Here is a 19307-nt window from a genome sequence, read left to right as displayed (position 1 = left end):
CAAGCAGGGGAGGCACAGAGAGAAAGGGAGACACAGAACCTGAAGCAGGTTCCAGGCTCTGAGCTGTCAGTACAGAGCCTGATGTGGAGCTCAAACTCGCAAACCATGAGATCATGCCCTGAGCTGAATTCGGATGCCTAAGCAACTGAGCCACCCAGGTATCTCTGGACACATTTTCTTTTAACTAACTACTTCCTTCTTACATAAATCTACTTTGATTTCAGATATACTCCAATGCATAATGTATATGGCGTTCATTAGTACTTAAAATTTTTTGACTTTTTTTTAATTCTTCCTTTTCTCCTCTCTGACTAAAGGACATCCTTTACTTTATTCCTCATAGAATTACATACACAATTACATGTCATCCCTATAAATTTGTCTTATATAGACTCTCTTCTGTTCATGTATTCATCTGTTCACCCACTTGATATTAATTCTAATAGGGCTACAATTAAGGGATACAAACATTCACAAATTATACAATATCTGCTTTAAAGGAGCTTATATTTGATAGAGCGAAAGGTACATTCCAAATAATTACACTACATTGCATAATTTATATGACCCAACATCATTACTATAGGAGAGATCAGAAACGTTGCATAAAAGCAGCATTATAGTTGGGCAGAAATGGAGTTGAGGACACACCAAACATAAGGAGTAGGATAAAAAGATGCAGGAAAAAAAAAAAAAAGGAAAAAAAAAAAAAAGATGCAGGAAGCGGTAAAAATTATTATTTGTGTAAACATTCTCTCCAATGACCCAAAAAACATACTACCACCACTTTGGAATTTTCCCTTTATTTCATTTTAGGTTATATCTCATTTCCTTTTCTCTGTTCAAATATAGACCAAGTAAATCTATAGGGTATGTCTGCAGACTGATCAGATTGTCTATTTCAAAAAGTGCTTAAACATATCAATGCTTCTTTTCAAAATTAGGTCAGAAGACTTAGAAATAATATCCCAAGAAGTCTGCCATTTGTTGCTAGAAAAAAACAATTCTTTGATGGAACTGTATTAGATTTACATTCAAAGTCAAAGAAATAGCCCATCATACTTTAATTTATAAGCTTCATGAACAAGACAGGGGGCTAGATAACTCAATGAAAAAGAAAAAAAAAAAGAAGGAATTCATTAACTTGACCATGTAACTTTTACTGGTTGCCTTTAGGTAAACAACTTTTATTGGAGGTGTTCAATTGTTTCCCAATTAAAATATATACCCTAAGAGCAAACACTCATTTAGGATTTGGTGAAGATTAAGAGTTAGACTGTGAAGAAAGCTCTGAAAAACAGCATTCCCAAAATACTTTAAATAATAGATACATCTCTAGAATAAGTGAAAAACTTCTCATGGTAACTATCGTAAAGAGACCAACAAATTTTTTATGTGGAAATAGTTTTAAGAGGTTAGAGATTATGTTTGTTTAATTGCTTCATTTTTCCCGAGAGTTCAGTAAATATTAGTTGAGTAAATGAATAAATACAGCCAGTGAAAAATTGAAATAAGCTAATTATCCAAATAATTTTTGCTGAAGAAACAATCTGACATATAGGAAATTGTGAGACAAGAATTATGTAAAGATCTACATTTGTTGAATTACCTAAAGATAAATTGTTGGCCAGTGATTTAACTGACACACAGATAAGAGTATTGGCTTTAATCTGACAAACTAGGAGTTGTGTCCTAGTTCTTTTATTTCTTAGTTGTATAACTTCCCGTAGTTATCCCACTCAGCCCTAGTTTCCTCAATAAACTAAGGTTATCAGCTATTCTTTTCGCTTTTTCCACACAAATAAAAAGGTAAGGAATGTATCAAAGTTTAGAAATACTACTACAGTAAAAACAGCCACCATATCAGAAAAATTTAAGACAGTGTTACTCATGAACCTCTCCCAAATTAATTATCTCGGAAATTGTAGTATTTACTCTATGTATTTCCAAGTCTTTGTGGAAAAAAAATACACAAACAAAATGAAATGAAAAATAACAATGTTGGACACTGCTGAATTTTTTAAAAATATTAAATGAATAATCATATCAACGTACAAACAATATCCTTTGGCAAAGTTTACATTTAAAAGTTTCTATCAGAGGAGCGCCTGGGTGGCTCAGTTGGTTGAGCGTCCAGCTTAGGCTCAGATCATGATCTCACAGCTTGTGAGTTCGAGCCCAGAATCAGGCTCTGTGCTGACAACTCAGAGCCTGGAGCCTGCTTTGGATTCTGTGTCCCCCTCTCTTCCTGCCCCTTCCTCACTCGTGCTCTGTCTCTGTCTCTCTCTCAAAAATAAATAAACATTAAAAAAAATGTTTTTAACGTTTCTATCAGAGTACCCAGAGTTCATATTTTCCACGAAAAAAAATCGTCAAATATAAACAAAATTTAAATACAATGGTATATTATAAATGCCTAAAATATATCTAATATATGAAACCTATCTAACTATATATACAGATTATATGGTACAGTAGTCCTAGGCAACCTTTATAATATTAAACATACTAAAAAGGATGTTAAACAGGTTGTTTCACTTATTTAAAGCTCTCTTCACTAGGCCATAAGCTCTGCCTAGAGAATGGCTTTATCTTACTCATCTCACATTCTTAAGGTTTAAACTTGTCTGTGAAGTGAATGAACTCTAAGAAGTAGGACAGAATAATATTGTTATGATAACTACAAGTATTCTGCACTATTACACATTTGGTTGTTTTGGGGGGGGGGGGGTTGATTTTTTACTCCAAGGACCTATACTCATTGAGTCAGAGACATTCCTTTCAGAGGCTGCATAAAACCAAATGTAAAGATATAAATTGAATTTCTGGATGGATTTGTAAAAACTCAGTATGTAAGACAACAATTTGGAAAGTAAATTAACTTCATATTTTCAAGACCTAACTTTTCTAAATTATATCATTTTTTATGATGCTCAAAGCTTACCTGAAGATCCTAGTTAATAAAAGTAGGCCATATATATAGATTAAAAAGAGAATAAAAAGCCAGGTTGACTACTGCCAAAAGTATATTGGTCATTGCTACATCTGGGAAAAGAAGAAATGAAGCCGGAATGTCCAGGAAGGAAGTGAGATAGAAAGTAATAAAGTATCACTACTCTACAGGTCACACAGGAAGGTCACACAGGAAGTAGGATAATCAGTTTCAAGGAACTGCACAGCTTCTGCCAAGCTAGCACCAACCATTCCTGTGACAGAATCAAGCTATCATTTACTGCACTTCACTGTACCTATGAGTTGCATTATCAGTCTACATCACTACTGGGTAAAGGCCTCCTCTCTACCCCTGAGCAACAGATATTCAAGATCCAACATCAATAAAATACTGCCCATGGATCAAATACAACACACTGTCTGATTTTATAAATAAAATTCTATTGGAACATAGATAGCCATGCCCACACATTTACATCTTTTCCATAGGTAATTTTGTGCTGCAACAGCAGAGTCACTTTGTATGTACTGCAAAGCCTAAAATATTTCTCACTATCTTGAAAAAAATTGACAACCACTGTTCCAGAGAATAAATCTGAATTGAAGATGTGGAGTTTCCTAGACCACTCAATCTAGGCTCCATTTGAATGACATGAATTTCTTTATAAAATAGTGTGACAAGATAGAACTCTACACATTCAAAGGTAAGCAATTACTAAGAATGAAAGGGTTTTATATGGAACCAGGGAGATGGAGTGGTAGTATTTGAGAGGGGAAGAAACATAAGCAAAGACAAAGGTGGAAAATATATGTCAGGAAACAGAATGCTCAAGAGTTTCAAGTAGATTACTTATTAAAAAAAAAAAAAAACTCAGAGATTCAATAAATTAAAGATTAAAAAGTTCCCTTTTAAAAAAATCAAAGAAAAGATATTAAAGATGAATAGAAATAAAAAGTTAGGTGGATGAATACTAAATATAGAAATTGGAATATTCATTATAGGAATAAAAGGCATATTTGGAAAAAATAAAGGCTGCTACAAGTACATCCACAGACATCAGAATAGACTTAAGGAAACTTCTCAAAAAGAATGAAAAGAGTCAAATATTTTAAAGTAATTCAGAGAAAAAGCTAATGGAAATGGAAGTCAGATAAAGGTGATACAACAAACATAAAATTGGTGTACCCAGGAAAGAAAATAGAATTAATATAACATAAAATACTAACAGAAGTTTTGCTTATACTCATATTTTCAAATAATAATAATACAGAAGGGTCAACACTGAAAAATCTGGCATAAAGATTCCCAAGCAGAGTAGAAAGGGGAAATAAAAAGACTTCCCAGTATACTTAATAACCTCTAAAACAAAACAAAACTAAACAAAACTAAGAGGAAAAAATACTTTCTAATTTTTGTAATCAATTATTTTATATTCTAATTATAAAGGCCACAGGCAAATATTCTTATGTATAAGAGATCTGATGATCCCTATTGGGGAGGGAGAGAAACAGATTACATGATCGTGAACTTTGGCCAACCAAAAGAGAAAACAAAGTATCTCAGTAATAGAGAAGGCATGTTAAAGGATAGAAGTGAACATTAATTTAAACAAGAAATAAACTTTAAAATCTATATGAATTATGTTTAGGGGAAAATATAAATTAAAATTTAAAAAATAACTGACAAAATTGGGAATTAAATGGGAGAAGACAGAAAGAAATAAAAGTATGAGGATGTTCTCATCTTTCATATCAGGAAGCAACTCAGGGTACCTTCTAAATATGAAACCCATAGTTGAAAAAAATGATAATGCCCAACCTCTTCACATTTTCATATAATCCTCCTGATTTACTTTTAATGGGATCTTGCTGAAATTAATATTTCTTGCTGTGAAGAGACATGTATTGATGCCAAACACTTATATCTAGTTTCTAGAATCAGATTGAGTTCAAATCCTATTTCTATCACTTATGGTTCTATGAGCTTGGCTAAATTACCCTGTTACCTAATAATAAAGTGCTTGGGTACATGCCAGCACGTTGAGAGAACTCAATATACGTCTTCTTTCATTACTATGATTATCAGTCCTCTTACAGTTGTATTATGTTACAACTGGCTTGTTGCAAATTATTCTATTAAGAATAATGGTAAGTCCAGAGCCAATGCTATATGTTTAAATTGTTGTAACATCACTTTGTTGTCTAGTAACAGTTTTCTATTGCTGCATAACAAATTACCTCAAAACTTAATAAACAAATGTTTTAGTTGCTTATGATTCTGTGTGTTTGCAATTTGAACTAGGCTTAGATGAACAGTTCTTTCATTCGTCTTGACTCAGGTCATTTCTCCACTACAGTCATCTATCAACTGAAGTGGGGAAGGATGGTCTAAGATGGCCTCAGTCACATTCTAAGAGGAGGCAGTCTATAAGCCAGAGCACTTTGGTTCTCCTATATGTAGTCTCTACAAAATGCTAGCTCCAACTTGTTCACATTATAAACTCAGAGTTCCAACTCTAGCCAAAAGAAGTAAGCCCAACCTGTGGGTGCTAGTAAAGCCTCTGTTTGTTTAGCATTTGCTAATGTTTCACTGGCCAAAGCAAAATCACACATCTAAGTCCAGATTGATTACAGAATGGATAAACACCACTTTTTGATGGCATGAGCAACAAAGTCAGATTGCAAAAGTACAAGTAGAGAGAAGAGAAAAATATTGCCACCATCTTTGAAAATAATCTACACTTGTCCAGTTAGAATTCCTCTCTTTGGATTTTGATTCTTGAGGAGAGGAACAAAGAGATCAAAAGGTTGGCATCTCACTCAATTCCAAAGGCATTACGCCCAGGCTGTAATTACTACTGTAGTCATGGATTCTGGTTCCTATTTTTAAGAACTGTTTTCATTCTTGCCCTTTTCCATCTCATTGCCAAGCACCCCATTGTTCCTTTGAGCCCCTGAGCTCCTGAGCCTTGCCAGTGTTTCTTCCTTATTTTACTTTATTTTTACCTCTTAGCCAGCATCAGTTTCTGCAACTTTCAAACAAAGAACTCTGAATAATACAACATTATAAATGTAAAACAACTGGTGTCTTTCTATTCATCACAGTAAATGTTGGGGATGTTACATTACTTAAATTTGGACTTATATTTACATTTTTCTCATTCTCCTATCTTTGTATTGCTTTAATTATCTTCGTATGTAATTTTTCAGAAAAAAAGACTAAATCACTTAAAACAAGATTGAAAACATTTTTATATCAACATAATAAATGTATAACTCAGTGCTTCTCAACCCTAAGCATTTTTAATGTCTTTCTTTTTTGAGATTATTTCCTTGCCTTTCCCATAAATTTTGAAGTCAGCTGGTTAATTCTACACCCCTCCACCAAAAAACTAAAACAAAAACAAAAAAAAAAACCCAAAAAAACAAACAAAAAAACCAGCTTGCTATAATTCTGACCGGGATTGCATTGATTCTATAAACCCATTTGGGGAGCACTGACATCTTAAAACATAGAATTTTCCAATCTATGAACTTGGTATATCTCTTCATTTATTTATATCTTCTTTAATTTCTCTCTGGAAAAAGTTGATTTTAAATACAAGTTTCCTATCCTGCAACAATGCTGAAATTGAGCTGATGCTGTTTTAAGATCCCTTAGGATTTTTATATACACAATATGTTAAAGGTAAATAAAGACAGTTTGGGTCTCTCATTGTTTACCTTTAATTTCTTTTTCTTGACTTACCATACTGGCTGTGACATCCACTAAAATTTTGAACGGAAGTATTAAGAACAGACATCTTCATCTATGCCCCGATGCTAATCGGAAAGTACTCAATATTTTACTAAGTACAATGTTAGTTATGGATTTTTTTTTCATAGATGCCTTTTGTCAGTTTAGGACAGTTTCTTTTTATTCCTAGTTCAGTGAGGGTCATTATTATTTTTTTTAATCCTGAGTCACTATTTAATTTTGGTGCATAATTTTTTACCTGTATTAGGATAATCATATAACTTCTTAATCTATCAATATAATAACATCAATTGTTTTTGTATTTTAGACCAATTTTTCATTATGAAACAAACCCACTGGTCAAGATGTATTACCTTTTTAATATGTTACTGGAATCAGTTTGCAAATATTTTGGTAAGGATATTTTCAACTTTATTTATGGGAACATGGATCAATAATTTTTTCTCTTGGATTTTGCTTTTATGGTTTTGGTAGACTTATAAATGGAGTTTTAAAATGGCCTCTCATTTATTTTCTGAGAGAGTATATGTAGAATTAGTTTTATTTCTTCCTTACATGTTTGGCAGCACTCACCCATAAAGCCATCTGGGCCTGGAGTTTTCTTTCAGAGAATATTTTTAATTAAAAATTCGATTTATTTCATTGATATACAGCTACCGAGACTTTCTTTTTCATGTGTTATTTTTGGTGACTTGTAGTTTTCAAAGAATTTGTCCATCTCATTTAAATTGTCAAATTTGTTTGCAGAAAGTGATTCATAATATTCTGCAGTTTTTTAATAGCTGTAGGCTTTGTAGTCATATCACATTTTTAATTCTTGATATTGTTAATAGAATAGACAATATTCTCAGCATTTGTCTTAATTAGTCTTGCTAATATTTTCACTTCACTATATAATTAACTCAAAGTTTTGTGCAATTCTTACCCTATCTTTCAAGACTTTTTAGCTCCTAAACTATTGTTACAACCTCTTTGGTAACTTAATTAAACTCTAATTAACATTTCCAGTGAAAATATGCAGACTTAAAATAACAGGCAGGCACTTGCATCTTAGAGACAAGAGAGGACTCAAACAGACATGTCTGCACTGGCTAATTACTGGTACTTGCCACAAGCTTAATATTCTATTAATAAAGAACTAGAACAACAGCGAATTATCTCCCCGACTTGGGCAATTGCAAATTTTACTGAATAAAATTTTCTTTAAATACGAACCAATTATGAACACCGAGTCTGACATTTATTGTGGATCCAAATGAAATTTACTTTTCTAATTCTTAATATATAGGATAAAAAGTAAAGACTATTCGAATAAAAACAAAATGTGAAACCAATTGCAACACCCAAGAAAAAAATGACACATCTTGAGACGTTTATAGTTAGGGAATAATTGTGAGAGAAAAAAAATAAGAGATTCTACAACACACAGAATTAATGATCTTCATAAGTAATACAGAAAATTTCAACAATACAGAAATCAACCTAAGCATTTCTTTTGCAAATTATATCCCCTTTACATAAAATGTTTGCACTAAGCAAAAAGATGACAAAAATCACAGAGCCAATCAAAAGAAGAGAAACAATTTTTTGCAAATGACAATACAAAATCGTAACTTAAACTTTATATATTTTGCCCCCAAAAAGGTGGACTATAACACACCAATCAGGATGGCTAAAATTGAAAACAAATTTTAAAAAGTAAAGAAACCAAAAGTTGGTAGGCATGAAAAGAGGCTAGATCAATCATATGTAGCTGATAGAAACATAAAATAGGACAGCCACTCTAAAAAATAGCTGGCAGTTTCTTTTAGCACTAATAATAGAGTTATCACACTGACCAGCAATTTGCACTCTTAGACATATATCCCAGAGAAATAAAAACTTATTTTCAAGTAATAACTTGCACATAAATGTTCTTATCAACTTTATTTATAATAGCTCCAAACTGAAAACTACCTAAATGTCCATCAATGAGTGAGTGGTTAAACAAGTTGTAGTACATCCGTGTCATCCAGTATCAGCAATAAAAAGCAAAGAATTATTGATACGTGCGATAACTTGGATGAACCTCAAGGAAATGATGCTGCATGGGGGAAAAGCCAATATTAAAAGGATACATACTGCATAATTATTCACTTACATAACATTTGTAAGGTAACATAATTATGTAGATGAACCACAGAACAGTGGTTGCTAGCAGTTAGGGGAGAGAAGGGCCGGTGGGTGTGCTATAAAGGACAAAGGAATCTTGTGAGATGGTACAGTTTAGTGTCTTCATTGTGGTTAAGGATCACAGGAAGCTACACATTTGATAAAACTGCAAAAAACCATACACATATATACACACACAGGCAGGGACCCTGACAAACTCTCTGGCTATCCTAATATCAATACGCTGGTTTTGATATTGTACTGTACATTTATACAAGATTGTAAAATGAGAGAGCCCAGGTGAAGGGTACACAAAGACCTCCTTTTGTAACTTCCTGTGACCTGGCAATTATTGCAAAATTATAAGGTAATTTTGATAAATTGAAATATATTTTTTGTTGATTTCTATGAATCAAGGACAGAGTTTAAATCTCACTTAAGTATTTTATTTTTTTTAAATTTTTTTTTCAACGTTTTTTATTTATTTTTGGGACAGAGAGAGACAGAGCATGAACGGGGGAGGGGCAGAGAGAGAGGGAGACACAGAATCGGAAACAGGCTCCAGGCTCCGAGCCATCAGCCCAGAGCCCGACGCGGGGCTCGAACTCACGGACCGCGAGATCGTGACCTGGCTGAAGTCGGACTCTTAACCGACTGCGCCACCCAGGCGCCCCCACTTAAGTATTTTAATAAATCTCTTAAACATTGTAAAAATAGACAAAAGTTCTTCTGAACACTTAAATTACATATTGAAAACACCTCAGATTTAGACACTATATTCATTTCCTAAGAATGCTGTAACAAATTACTTCAAATTTAGTGGCTTCAAATAGCATAAATGGATTCTTCAAAGATCTGGAAATCAGAGATACAAAGTAATTTCAATAAACCAAAATCAAGGCATGGGAAGGTCCCTCCCTCAAGAGATCTAGGGAATAGTCTGTTCCTTGCCTTTTCTAGCTTCTGGAGACTGCCAGCATGCCTTAACTTATAGCCACATCCCTCCTATTACTACCTCCATCCTCACACTGTCTCCTCCTCTTCTGTGTGTATCTAATCCCCTTTGACTCTTTCATGTAAGAGGACATTGTGGTGACATGTAGCACCCATCTGTACATATCAGGATAATCTCTTCATTAGAGGATTATGTCTGCCAAGACTCTTTTTCCATATATGGTGACATTCACAAGTACCAAGAATTAGTAGGTAGACATATTTTTTAGCTGACTACAGACGTAGAATATTATATCACACTTATTTATATAGTTGTATTGTCCTATCATGAAAAATGAATTTGGAGGCAAATGTTTTATTCATCACCATGTTTTATTCATGACCATCATAAAATATCAAGTATGATCTTTCTTAGTTTTTCCCATAGTAGATTGTTTGCAAAAAGAATGTTTTTAGTTCCTCTCAATGCTGCGCATGTCTGCCTGCTACTCCTCCCATTAGGAAACGGAGCCTATTTCCTCCTCTTAATTCTGGGCTGTACCTGAACTTGACTTTGAATTCTGGAAGTAACTGAACCTGCTTGGACCAGTAGAAGGCAGAAGTGACACTGCGAGTTCCAAGGCTAGGCCTGAAGAAGCTTGGCAGTTTGTGCTTTCACTCTTCTGGAATTCAGACACTATATATAAAAGTCCATATGCCCTGCTAGAAATCTCACATGGAAAGAGAGAGATAAAGTCTCAGTCAGCCACCAATTGTTCGGCCATTTAAGCTGAAGCCCTAGGCACAAGAACAAAGGCACTGACATTCTAGCCCCAGTCCAGCTGCCAGCACATACCAAATGGAACAGATGAAGTACTCAGCTGAGCCCAGACAACACACAAAATAATAAGAAATAATAATTCATTATTGTTTTAAGTTATTATAATACCAGAAAGGTAACAGACGCTAAAGAGGCTAAATAAATCATTGTTTCAAATCTATTGAAAAAAAAAAAAAAAATGGCGTGTGTGGGGGAGGGGTGCAGTTTGCGATGTAGCAACAGATAATTTAAACATTTGCCTATGGGGGAGATAAACTGAATATTCACTGAATTTAACTGGAAGTATAAATATTTAACTCTACTGAAATTTAAAATATTGTCCAAGGAACTGTTCACAAAGGGGCTAGACCCATGCAAAAGGGATGCAACTTAGAGTTTAAACCCATGCAGTGATTTTCTTTTAACCATAAGATAAATATTAATCTTAAAAGACACATTTAGTTATTCTCATGTAAAGTTCCATGTGGTCAGCCTTATGTTTAAGGCAGTTATATATCAGAAATGAAACAGGAATTATAATAACAAAACCTGCAGACATCAAACTGATCATAAGGGAAGAGTAGCAAAACACTCTATACACATAAGTTAACAACTTAGATAAAGTGGACAAATTCCTTGAAAAACACGAACCACCACAACTTACCCAATATCAAACAGATCATGTAATAGCTCTATATCTATTAAGGAACTTAAATGAATTATTTTTAAACTCTCACAAAAGCAATCTCTAGGCCTACCTGGATTCAATGGGGAACCCTATCAGACATTTAAAGAAGAATTAACACCAACTCTGCACAATCTCTTCTAGACGATAGAAGTAATGGAACACTTTAGAATTCATTTTATGCAGCTAGTGAAGCTAGTATTACTCTGATACTAAAACTATAAGCAGATAATGCCAGAAAAAAATGTTTAAATGTAAAATATAAAACTATAAAGATGTCTTAAGTAAATCATTGGAGAAATCTTTGCAATCTAGAGCTAAGCAAAGAGCTCTTAGATATGTCATCAATAGCAAAATCCATCAGAGCAAAATTTGGTAAACTGGACTTCAAAACGTAAAACTTTTACTCTGTGAAAGAACCCATTAAGAGGACAAAAAAAAAAGCTAAAGACTGGAAGAAAAATATTTGCAGACCACATATCTGGGAAAGGGTCTGTATTTAGGACCTATAAGAAATTCATAAAACTCAACAATTAAAAAGATGGGTAAAAGACATACAGGGGCATTTCCCTGAATACAATGCCTGGATGGCAAATGAGCACATGAAATGAGGTTCAACATTATTAGCCATTAGGGAAATGCTAATTAAAACAACAATGAGATGTCACTGCATACCTCTCAAAACAACTAAAATATAGGAATGACAAAATTCTGGCAAGGATACAGAGAAATTGGATCATTCATACTTTGCTGGTGAGAATAAACTAAACAAGCAACTATCATATAACCCAGAAATTGCATTCCTGGGCATTTATGCTGGAGAAATGAGAATTTATCTTCCATAAAACTTGTAAATGAGTATCCATAGCAGCTTTATTCATAATAACCCTAACCTGGAAACAACCCAGATGTCATTTAATGGGTGAATGGTTAAACAAACTTTGGTAAATCCATACCATGGAGTACTACTCAAAAATAAAACTAAACAAACTAGTGACATACACAACTTGGATGAATCTATAGACAATTATGCTGAGTGGAAAAAGCCAACTTCAAAATGTTGCATATTATATGATTCCATTTTGATAACATTCTTGAAATGCAAAATAATAAATATGAAGAACAGAGTGATGTGGTTGTAGTTATAAAGGGTAACACAGGGATCCTTACAGTGATGGAACTGTTCTGCAACTTGACTTTATCAATGTCAATATTCTGATTATGATGTTGTAAAACAGTTTTCCAAGATGTTACATTTTCAGGAAATTGGGTGAAGAGCACATAGAGCTCTCTGTATTATCTTTGAGCAACTACATGTGAATCTATAACCCTCTAAAATAAAAATTGTTTTAAAACCCTACTCAACTCACTAAAAACAATTTTCTTTGTATTTTTATGCTAATAAAACTGGCTAAATTTAATGATTCCACTAAATCTCATCTGCTGCTCTAATATAATTTTACTATTAATAATGTTGAAAGTAGAGACTTTCTTGTAAATTCAGATACTAAAAAAATCATGGAGCCAAAATACTCATTGGCTTTTATACCTTACTCATTTGGCAGCATCTGATGCCTGGAAAGGCTCCACACCCAATGCCATGGGGCTTGAACTCACAACATGTTCTACCAACTGAGACAGCCAGGCACCCCAACTATTGTTTTTACCTTAGAATATATTTTAATCTATACTTGGAATAAGTAATACAGTTATATAGTATCAAACGGCATAAAGTGAAAAGTATTCCCATTATTTCCCTCAGCATATCAGTTTCACCCCCATCTCCCTGTAAGTCACCAAAGTCTTCCACAGGTATTGGTATATATTCAAGCTAATAGGTGTGTTCTTCCACCCACCCAACCTGTTTTTTTTTTTACACAACTGTCACTATATGTATAACTCTGCCTTTTCGTTTTTCACTTAAAAATTCTTCAAAAACTTTTGCTCTCATTACAATTGCTCATTTTGCCTTTTGTTTGTTTTGTTTTGTCTTAATAATTATATGATAGACCATGGCATGAGTATACATTTAGGTTATTTCTGATAATCTGAATCAATGTTCAAGAAACTGACTTTGTGTATCTGGCATTTGCATATCTACAGAATACGTTGTTAGAAGAGGAACTACTTGATAAGAGGTTATGTGCTTCTATAATTTAGGTAAATACTGACAAGTGGCTCTTTATAAAAGTTGTCTCAACTTGTACTACAACTAGCAATGTATGAGACTGCCTGTTTCCCTCTGCCCTCTTGAAGACAGTGAGTCATTTTTTTTTATCTTTGCCAATCTGACTAGTGAAACAACTCCCAGTGTAAGCATTTCATTCAAAGATAACAATCAATGAATCTTATGTGAAAGGATACCTTAGTGCATTAATCACAAGGAAATAATGTGACCTTCAAGACTGAAAACAGTTCTCTAACAAGTGATACTGTGCATTCAAAACCACCCTGGAGCCCAGTCTCTGGGGCTTGTTATTCACAGAGAAATATAAGTAAATCACTATTGGTCAAAGTTAATATTTAAGTCGATAAATTCATTAAAAGTTTACCATATGCATCCAGAAGAGTAGTTCGGGTTTATTTTAAGTTATAAGGGAAATTGGAAATAAATATAAAGAGTCCTGCCGTGTAACTTTAAATGTTTTCATGTGTCAGACTACGCCCATGGAATTCTGTTAATGGCATCTGCTCAGAAACCATTTTAATATTACTCTGCATAGAATATATTAATATATCCAATCATGCATATGTATGTAGTAATAAAGAGTTAACACATTACCCAAAAGAAGTGGAGAAGTAAATTGAGAAGCAAAAGTTTTCAGAGCTTTTGATAATCAGCAAGGTCTCTTTCAGGTCTATCATTCTAAGTCAATGTCTTTTTAATTACCTGGGAAATAAACCCAGAGTTCAACACAATACAAATTTCTTACCTATTTATACACAAGTTTTATTTTATGACAGGACAACTGTATTTTCTAACATGCACACAGCAAAATTTGAACACTGATCCCTGGGTAAATTAATGATTAGAAACATAGAGTTTAGGTTTTAGTAATTATTCTAACTTAAGTTGATAATTGACAAGTAAGGCATTTCATTTGATTATTAGTATCTCAAATAGCTATTAGCCAATTTAAAAATTCTTCTACTATTTGCTATGATTTGAATGTTTGTGTCCTCCATTCCAAATTCATATGTTGAAATTCTAACGCCAGGATGACTGTATTAGGAGATGAGGCTTTTGGGGGTAATAAAAGTAACTTCAGAGAGCTAACTAGCTCCTTCCAACATGTGAGGACACAGTGAAAGTTGCCATCTATGAACCAGAGAGCAGGCTCTCACCAGACACCAAATCTGCTGGTACCTTGAATTCTAAGCCTCCAAAACCATGAGAAATAAATTTCTGTTGTTTATAAAGCTCCCAGGGTATGGTATTTTGCTATTGGCAGCCTCAACAGACCAAGACGGTATTTCTTATTTATGTTATTTGGATGACATAGCACTTATTTTCTAGAAACACATAAAAATAGCTTTCTTAATGCCATTAAAATACTATCTCTTGAGTTAACATATATTGGAAGTACATAGTAATTCTGGAATCAAGAATACAACATACAATCAGAGAAAAGAAAACTTGTCAACATAAGAGACTGTCTTCCTTTCAGAATAGTGTTAATTGCTGCCTTCCTGGAAAAAAAGAACACATTACATGTTTCACTTGGATGAAAATGTCCAATGAATTCAATAATATATTTTACTCCAATAAATCAACACGGATCATTGATCATGTGGATACAAAGGGTACGCACACAAAAATAAAATATGATTCTCATGATCGAATATGCCGAATATAATGAGACACTCTTCAAGGAAAATTCATTGCATCAAGTACTTATTAAGTACTTACTACATAAGTCAAAACTAGTAGGAGGCGTCAAAGACAGAAGTAGGTCTGCATGTCAACACTGTTGTTGCGGAAAAGAAATGCGGCGGGGGAGGGGGGGTAAGAACCTCTACAAGGTTGCTTCGTCAGAGAACGATACTTCCTAAAGCAAACAGTTTGTTTCCTGTATCCCCGGAAAGCAACCAGGCATAAACAGTTTTTAAAACTGGGTGATGAGGCTCTTAAACGCAGTACACAAAGCGAACCCTCCAGTCCTCTTGGTGCTTTCGGGCAGTGAACCATACAAACGATGCAGGCTAAGAAAGCCTGGGTCTACCTTTAAGACCTGGAAGGAAACGACCCGGCTGGGAGCAACGAACGCAGCCTCATTTGCATAAGCACCCAAACACTGCTGACGTCACCGCGCCGGAGTGCGGACCCCGCCCCGTCTTACTCCAACCTTTCCCTGGGAAGGAAGAGGATGGAAGGAGGGAAGGGAGCGAGACGCCACGGAGCGCGAGCCTGGGGGCTTCCCTCTCCCACGCGCGGCAAACGCCGCTCCTCGGCTTAACGGAAAAGAATTCCCGTTCTTGCGGCCTCTGCGACAGGGTGGGTCCACACCTGTCCCCGGGATGTCTCGGCTCGGCGTTGCGATTCGTTCGTTTTTACGAGGCTGGTATGCCTGCATGTTTTGATCCGGAAGCCCCTCCCTGTACTCCAAACCGTCCTCTGCCCAGGCCACGCACACACGAGCCGAGCGAATGGTGTAGAAATGGTCTGGGTTTCCCGTTCCGCCCATCCTCTCCTTCACATCCCCGCACCACCATCTCACCGCCACACGCTCAAATTCCTGGATGCGCAGAAAAACACACAGGCTGCGCTTTCTTCTGGAGCCACGTGCCCCGTGCGGCGAAAGGCCCGCTTTAGGACCCTTAATCCAGGATGCCTCAGGCTAGGGGGAACGGGGGGTCACGTGAAAACACACAGCCTCGGGGGATCGCGTTCGGCAGTGGCCAAAAGCAACGAGAAGCGAATGAGAAATGAGCCTGGCTCCTCTCCCCGCCCCGCCGCCCACCCGCACGGGGATCGGCTGCTAACTCCCCTAGAACCTCGGAAGCGCCTCGCTCCGTCCAGACCCTACCAACTTTCCTCTCGGGCTTGCCCCAGTCGGACCCCCCGCCCCCACGTCCAGCCCTCACTGGACTTGGAAGCCACTAGTTTCTCGGGGATGCTGTAGGCGATTTCCACCACGAGAAGGAAGGATGGCGGAACGTTTCAACCCATGTGCTTCCCCTACTCGCGGCTCTCGCCTCCTCCCCCCATTGTGCACAGGTGCAAGACACAGCCTGGAGGGTCGCGCGCCGAGCCCAACTTCACCCTCAAAAGCTTTAGAGCCGCCCGCCCCCCCCCCCTCACCCCAGGACCCAGCTCGAGTCCTTCCCGGGATCCATCCATCAAGTCCGCTCGCGCCCCTGTCCCCGGGCTCCGGGGTGGCTAACGGGGAGCCCCGCCCTGCCTAAAACCGTGCCCTTAGCTGTAGGAGCGTGTCATTACCGTTCCCGTGTCTCCACCCGGCGCCTCTCGCTTCTCCCACGTCCCGACAGCAGGGGCAGTGGCCAAAGGGTCGGGTCCAAGTGGCTGCGACAGAGGCCGCGAAGGAGCTGTCCAGAGAGAAGCAGCCGCTGGCCTCGGGCGGGCCCTGGGGCTGGGCTGGAGCCGGGCGGTGGGGGTGTCGCTGCCCGGCGGGCTGGCTGCGAGGGACTAGCGAGCGCCGGTGTTTCGGCCAGGGAAGGAGCACGAGATGCAGGCGCGCGGGTGCGTGCGCGCGGGTGTGTGTGAGGGTGTGAGTGAGGGTGTGACGGAGGCGCCCACGTGCCCGGCCCGCCCGCGCTGCGGCCGCCGACCCGCTGCGGGGGAGAGGGGGAGGCTGCGGGCGCCGCGGGGGAAGGGAGCCAGGTCGTCCGGCTGGGCGCCGCACCTCCCCGCCCCGCCGCTCCTTGACGCAGAGGCCGCTGCGGCTGCCCAGCCGCGTCCACCCTGCGCCCCGGGATGGGCCGGCCGGGGCGGCACCGACAGAGCAAGTCCGCTCCGAAGCAAAACCGAACGGATCCCCCCCCTCCTCCGACCCCCTGCCATCCCAGCCTCCCTTAACCCATCCAACGCAAAGGACAGGCACCAGTTGCCCGCCCCGCGCCTTTGTCTCAAAGAGGATAACAATAGAAATGGTCCTGCCTCACACCCTCCAATGTTCTCTTAGAGTCACTGACGGGACTAGAAGAAGTGGGTGACCCAAAGAACCCTTTTCCCTGGCTGTGTCCCCAAGCCGGTCATTTACATCTCTTGCAAAAGAAAAGCAACCTGGGCATTTGCTTCTCCACCAAACGTTGGCCTGATAGCGCTCAGGGATTCTGGCCAGGTTAGGAAAGCTGTTTTAGGGAGCTGGTCCTCACCCTGTGTTGGTCCCTTAGCATCCGACTCTTCCTCTAGGGGGTCTCATTACAACACGAAGGCTGACTCACTTCTTGTAGCAAACAAGACGTACTCATAATTAAGCCACGTGGAGAATCTCTAAAATATACATCAATGAGCACAAAGCTTAGCTTTCTTTTGAAAATGGCTGAACCTTCCCCTAAACGGGGCATATGCTCTAGAGATTAAATTTTATGTCCTTGAAACTTTCAAAATTGAAAGAAATGCAAAGTAAGCCTACAACCAATTATAGTGGAAAGGTTCAGTGACTTGATGAAGGACATTTTTTCACTTCCAAACGATTAATGTTACCATTAAAAAATACCTTTGTGCACTTTTGGGGCTTTCAACAATCCCTCAGATTTTGACGGTTTGTATCCAATTAAGATTGAATTAAATAACAAGGCCATTTCAGACAGGTTTTTCATGCAGTGAGAAATCTCCTGGAAAGAAATCACAAGACCTAAATTTCAGGTCAGAACACTGCTACTAATCCTTAGCTTTTATTGCAGCCAAGACAGCTTTTTCTCAGTCTCTTCCAATCCCACCTTTAAAATATTTTTAAATATTAAATTAGATCTGATTCCCTGGATGCCCCTCTGCCATGGGTAAATAAATACTCTGACAGATGTCCCATTGGAAAAAAATAAAACCAATTCCAATAAACCTCTTATGGAACACCTTTTATAATTTGCTTTTTACTTCACATACTGGTGACAGGCAAATATTTCTGTTGATATATATAATTTTTTTATATTCTGAAACTGATGCACAGTAGAAATAATACCAATAACAACTGAGAAGAATTTAAGAAAATAAGTAGGGCTATGTCCCCCATAATCAGGATTAGGCTTATCTGTGGGAAAGTTTTTGTATGCTTGCAAGAATGGTTTATATAAGTACAAAGAAGGCCCACTTGCCTACAAATACTCCCTCCTCACATTTTTTTTTTCACTGAAAATTGACAGCTACCTCAGATACATGTGCAAAGCTACAAGTCACAAAATATTTGTGGAGTGATACCCTCAAAAATGACTAATACTAATTCATGTCTTGAAGCCAATGAGAATAAGAGCAGGTATTAAGTTTCCCACTAAGTACCTGGAGTTTAAACTAGCTCATTTAATCTTCTCAATTAATTAATGAGGTGATTTTAGAGATTAGACAGAGGTGATACTCAAGAGAAAAAAAATTGCAAAAAGCCACACAGCTATTTCAATGACAGAATGGAGATTTTAACCAAGATCTGGTTGGCTTCAGAGTTAATGTTTTTTAATGCTACCTTGTAAACCTTTAGTGAATGAATAAATTTTAACAGGAGGAAAATCTAGAATTAACACAAGAGCTAGGCACCTTTGAAAATAAGAAGTGGAGGGGTGCCTGGGTGGCTCAGTCGGTTAAGCATCTGACTCTTGTATTTTAGCTCAGGTCATGATTTCACAGTTTGTGAGTTCTCACCCCTAGTCGGGCTCTGAGCTGACAGTGCGAAGCCTGCTTGGGATTCTCTCTCCTCTCTCTGTCCCTCCTCTGCTCATGCTCTCCCTCTCTCTCTCAAAAAGAAATTAATTGATTAAAAAAATAAAATAAGAAGTGGAGTGAGACGTGGAAAGATTCCAAAAGAGAACCTAGAAACTCTAGTCAAAGAGATAAAAAA

General features: G+C 37.5%; 1 protein-coding gene across 3 annotated transcripts in view; it reads right to left on the bottom strand.

Annotated features, from left to right (window-relative positions):
• The window catches only part of SLC6A15 (solute carrier family 6 member 15), a 40000-nt gene extending 22759 nt beyond the window's left edge, over positions 1 to 17241 (bottom strand). Inside the window, exon 1 of one of the 3 annotated variants that reach the window (XM_058741887.1) lies at positions 16739 to 17241. The gene's annotated coding sequence lies outside the window, so the exon portion shown is untranslated. Of the gene's footprint in view, positions 1 to 15208; positions 15454 to 16016; positions 16118 to 16738 lie in introns of those variants that run through there. The other 2 variants (XM_058741888.1, XM_058741890.1) reach the window with 2 other exon arrangements.
• Between the last annotated feature and the right edge of the window lie 2066 nt (positions 17242 to 19307).

Source organism: Neofelis nebulosa, chromosome 8 (assembly GCF_028018385.1).
Source record: "Neofelis nebulosa isolate mNeoNeb1 chromosome 8, mNeoNeb1.pri, whole genome shotgun sequence".
NCBI lineage: Eukaryota > Metazoa > Chordata > Mammalia > Carnivora > Felidae > Neofelis > Neofelis nebulosa.
The sequence above is the reverse complement of the archived record's forward strand: the minus strand, read 5'-3'. Positions and strand labels throughout refer to the sequence as shown.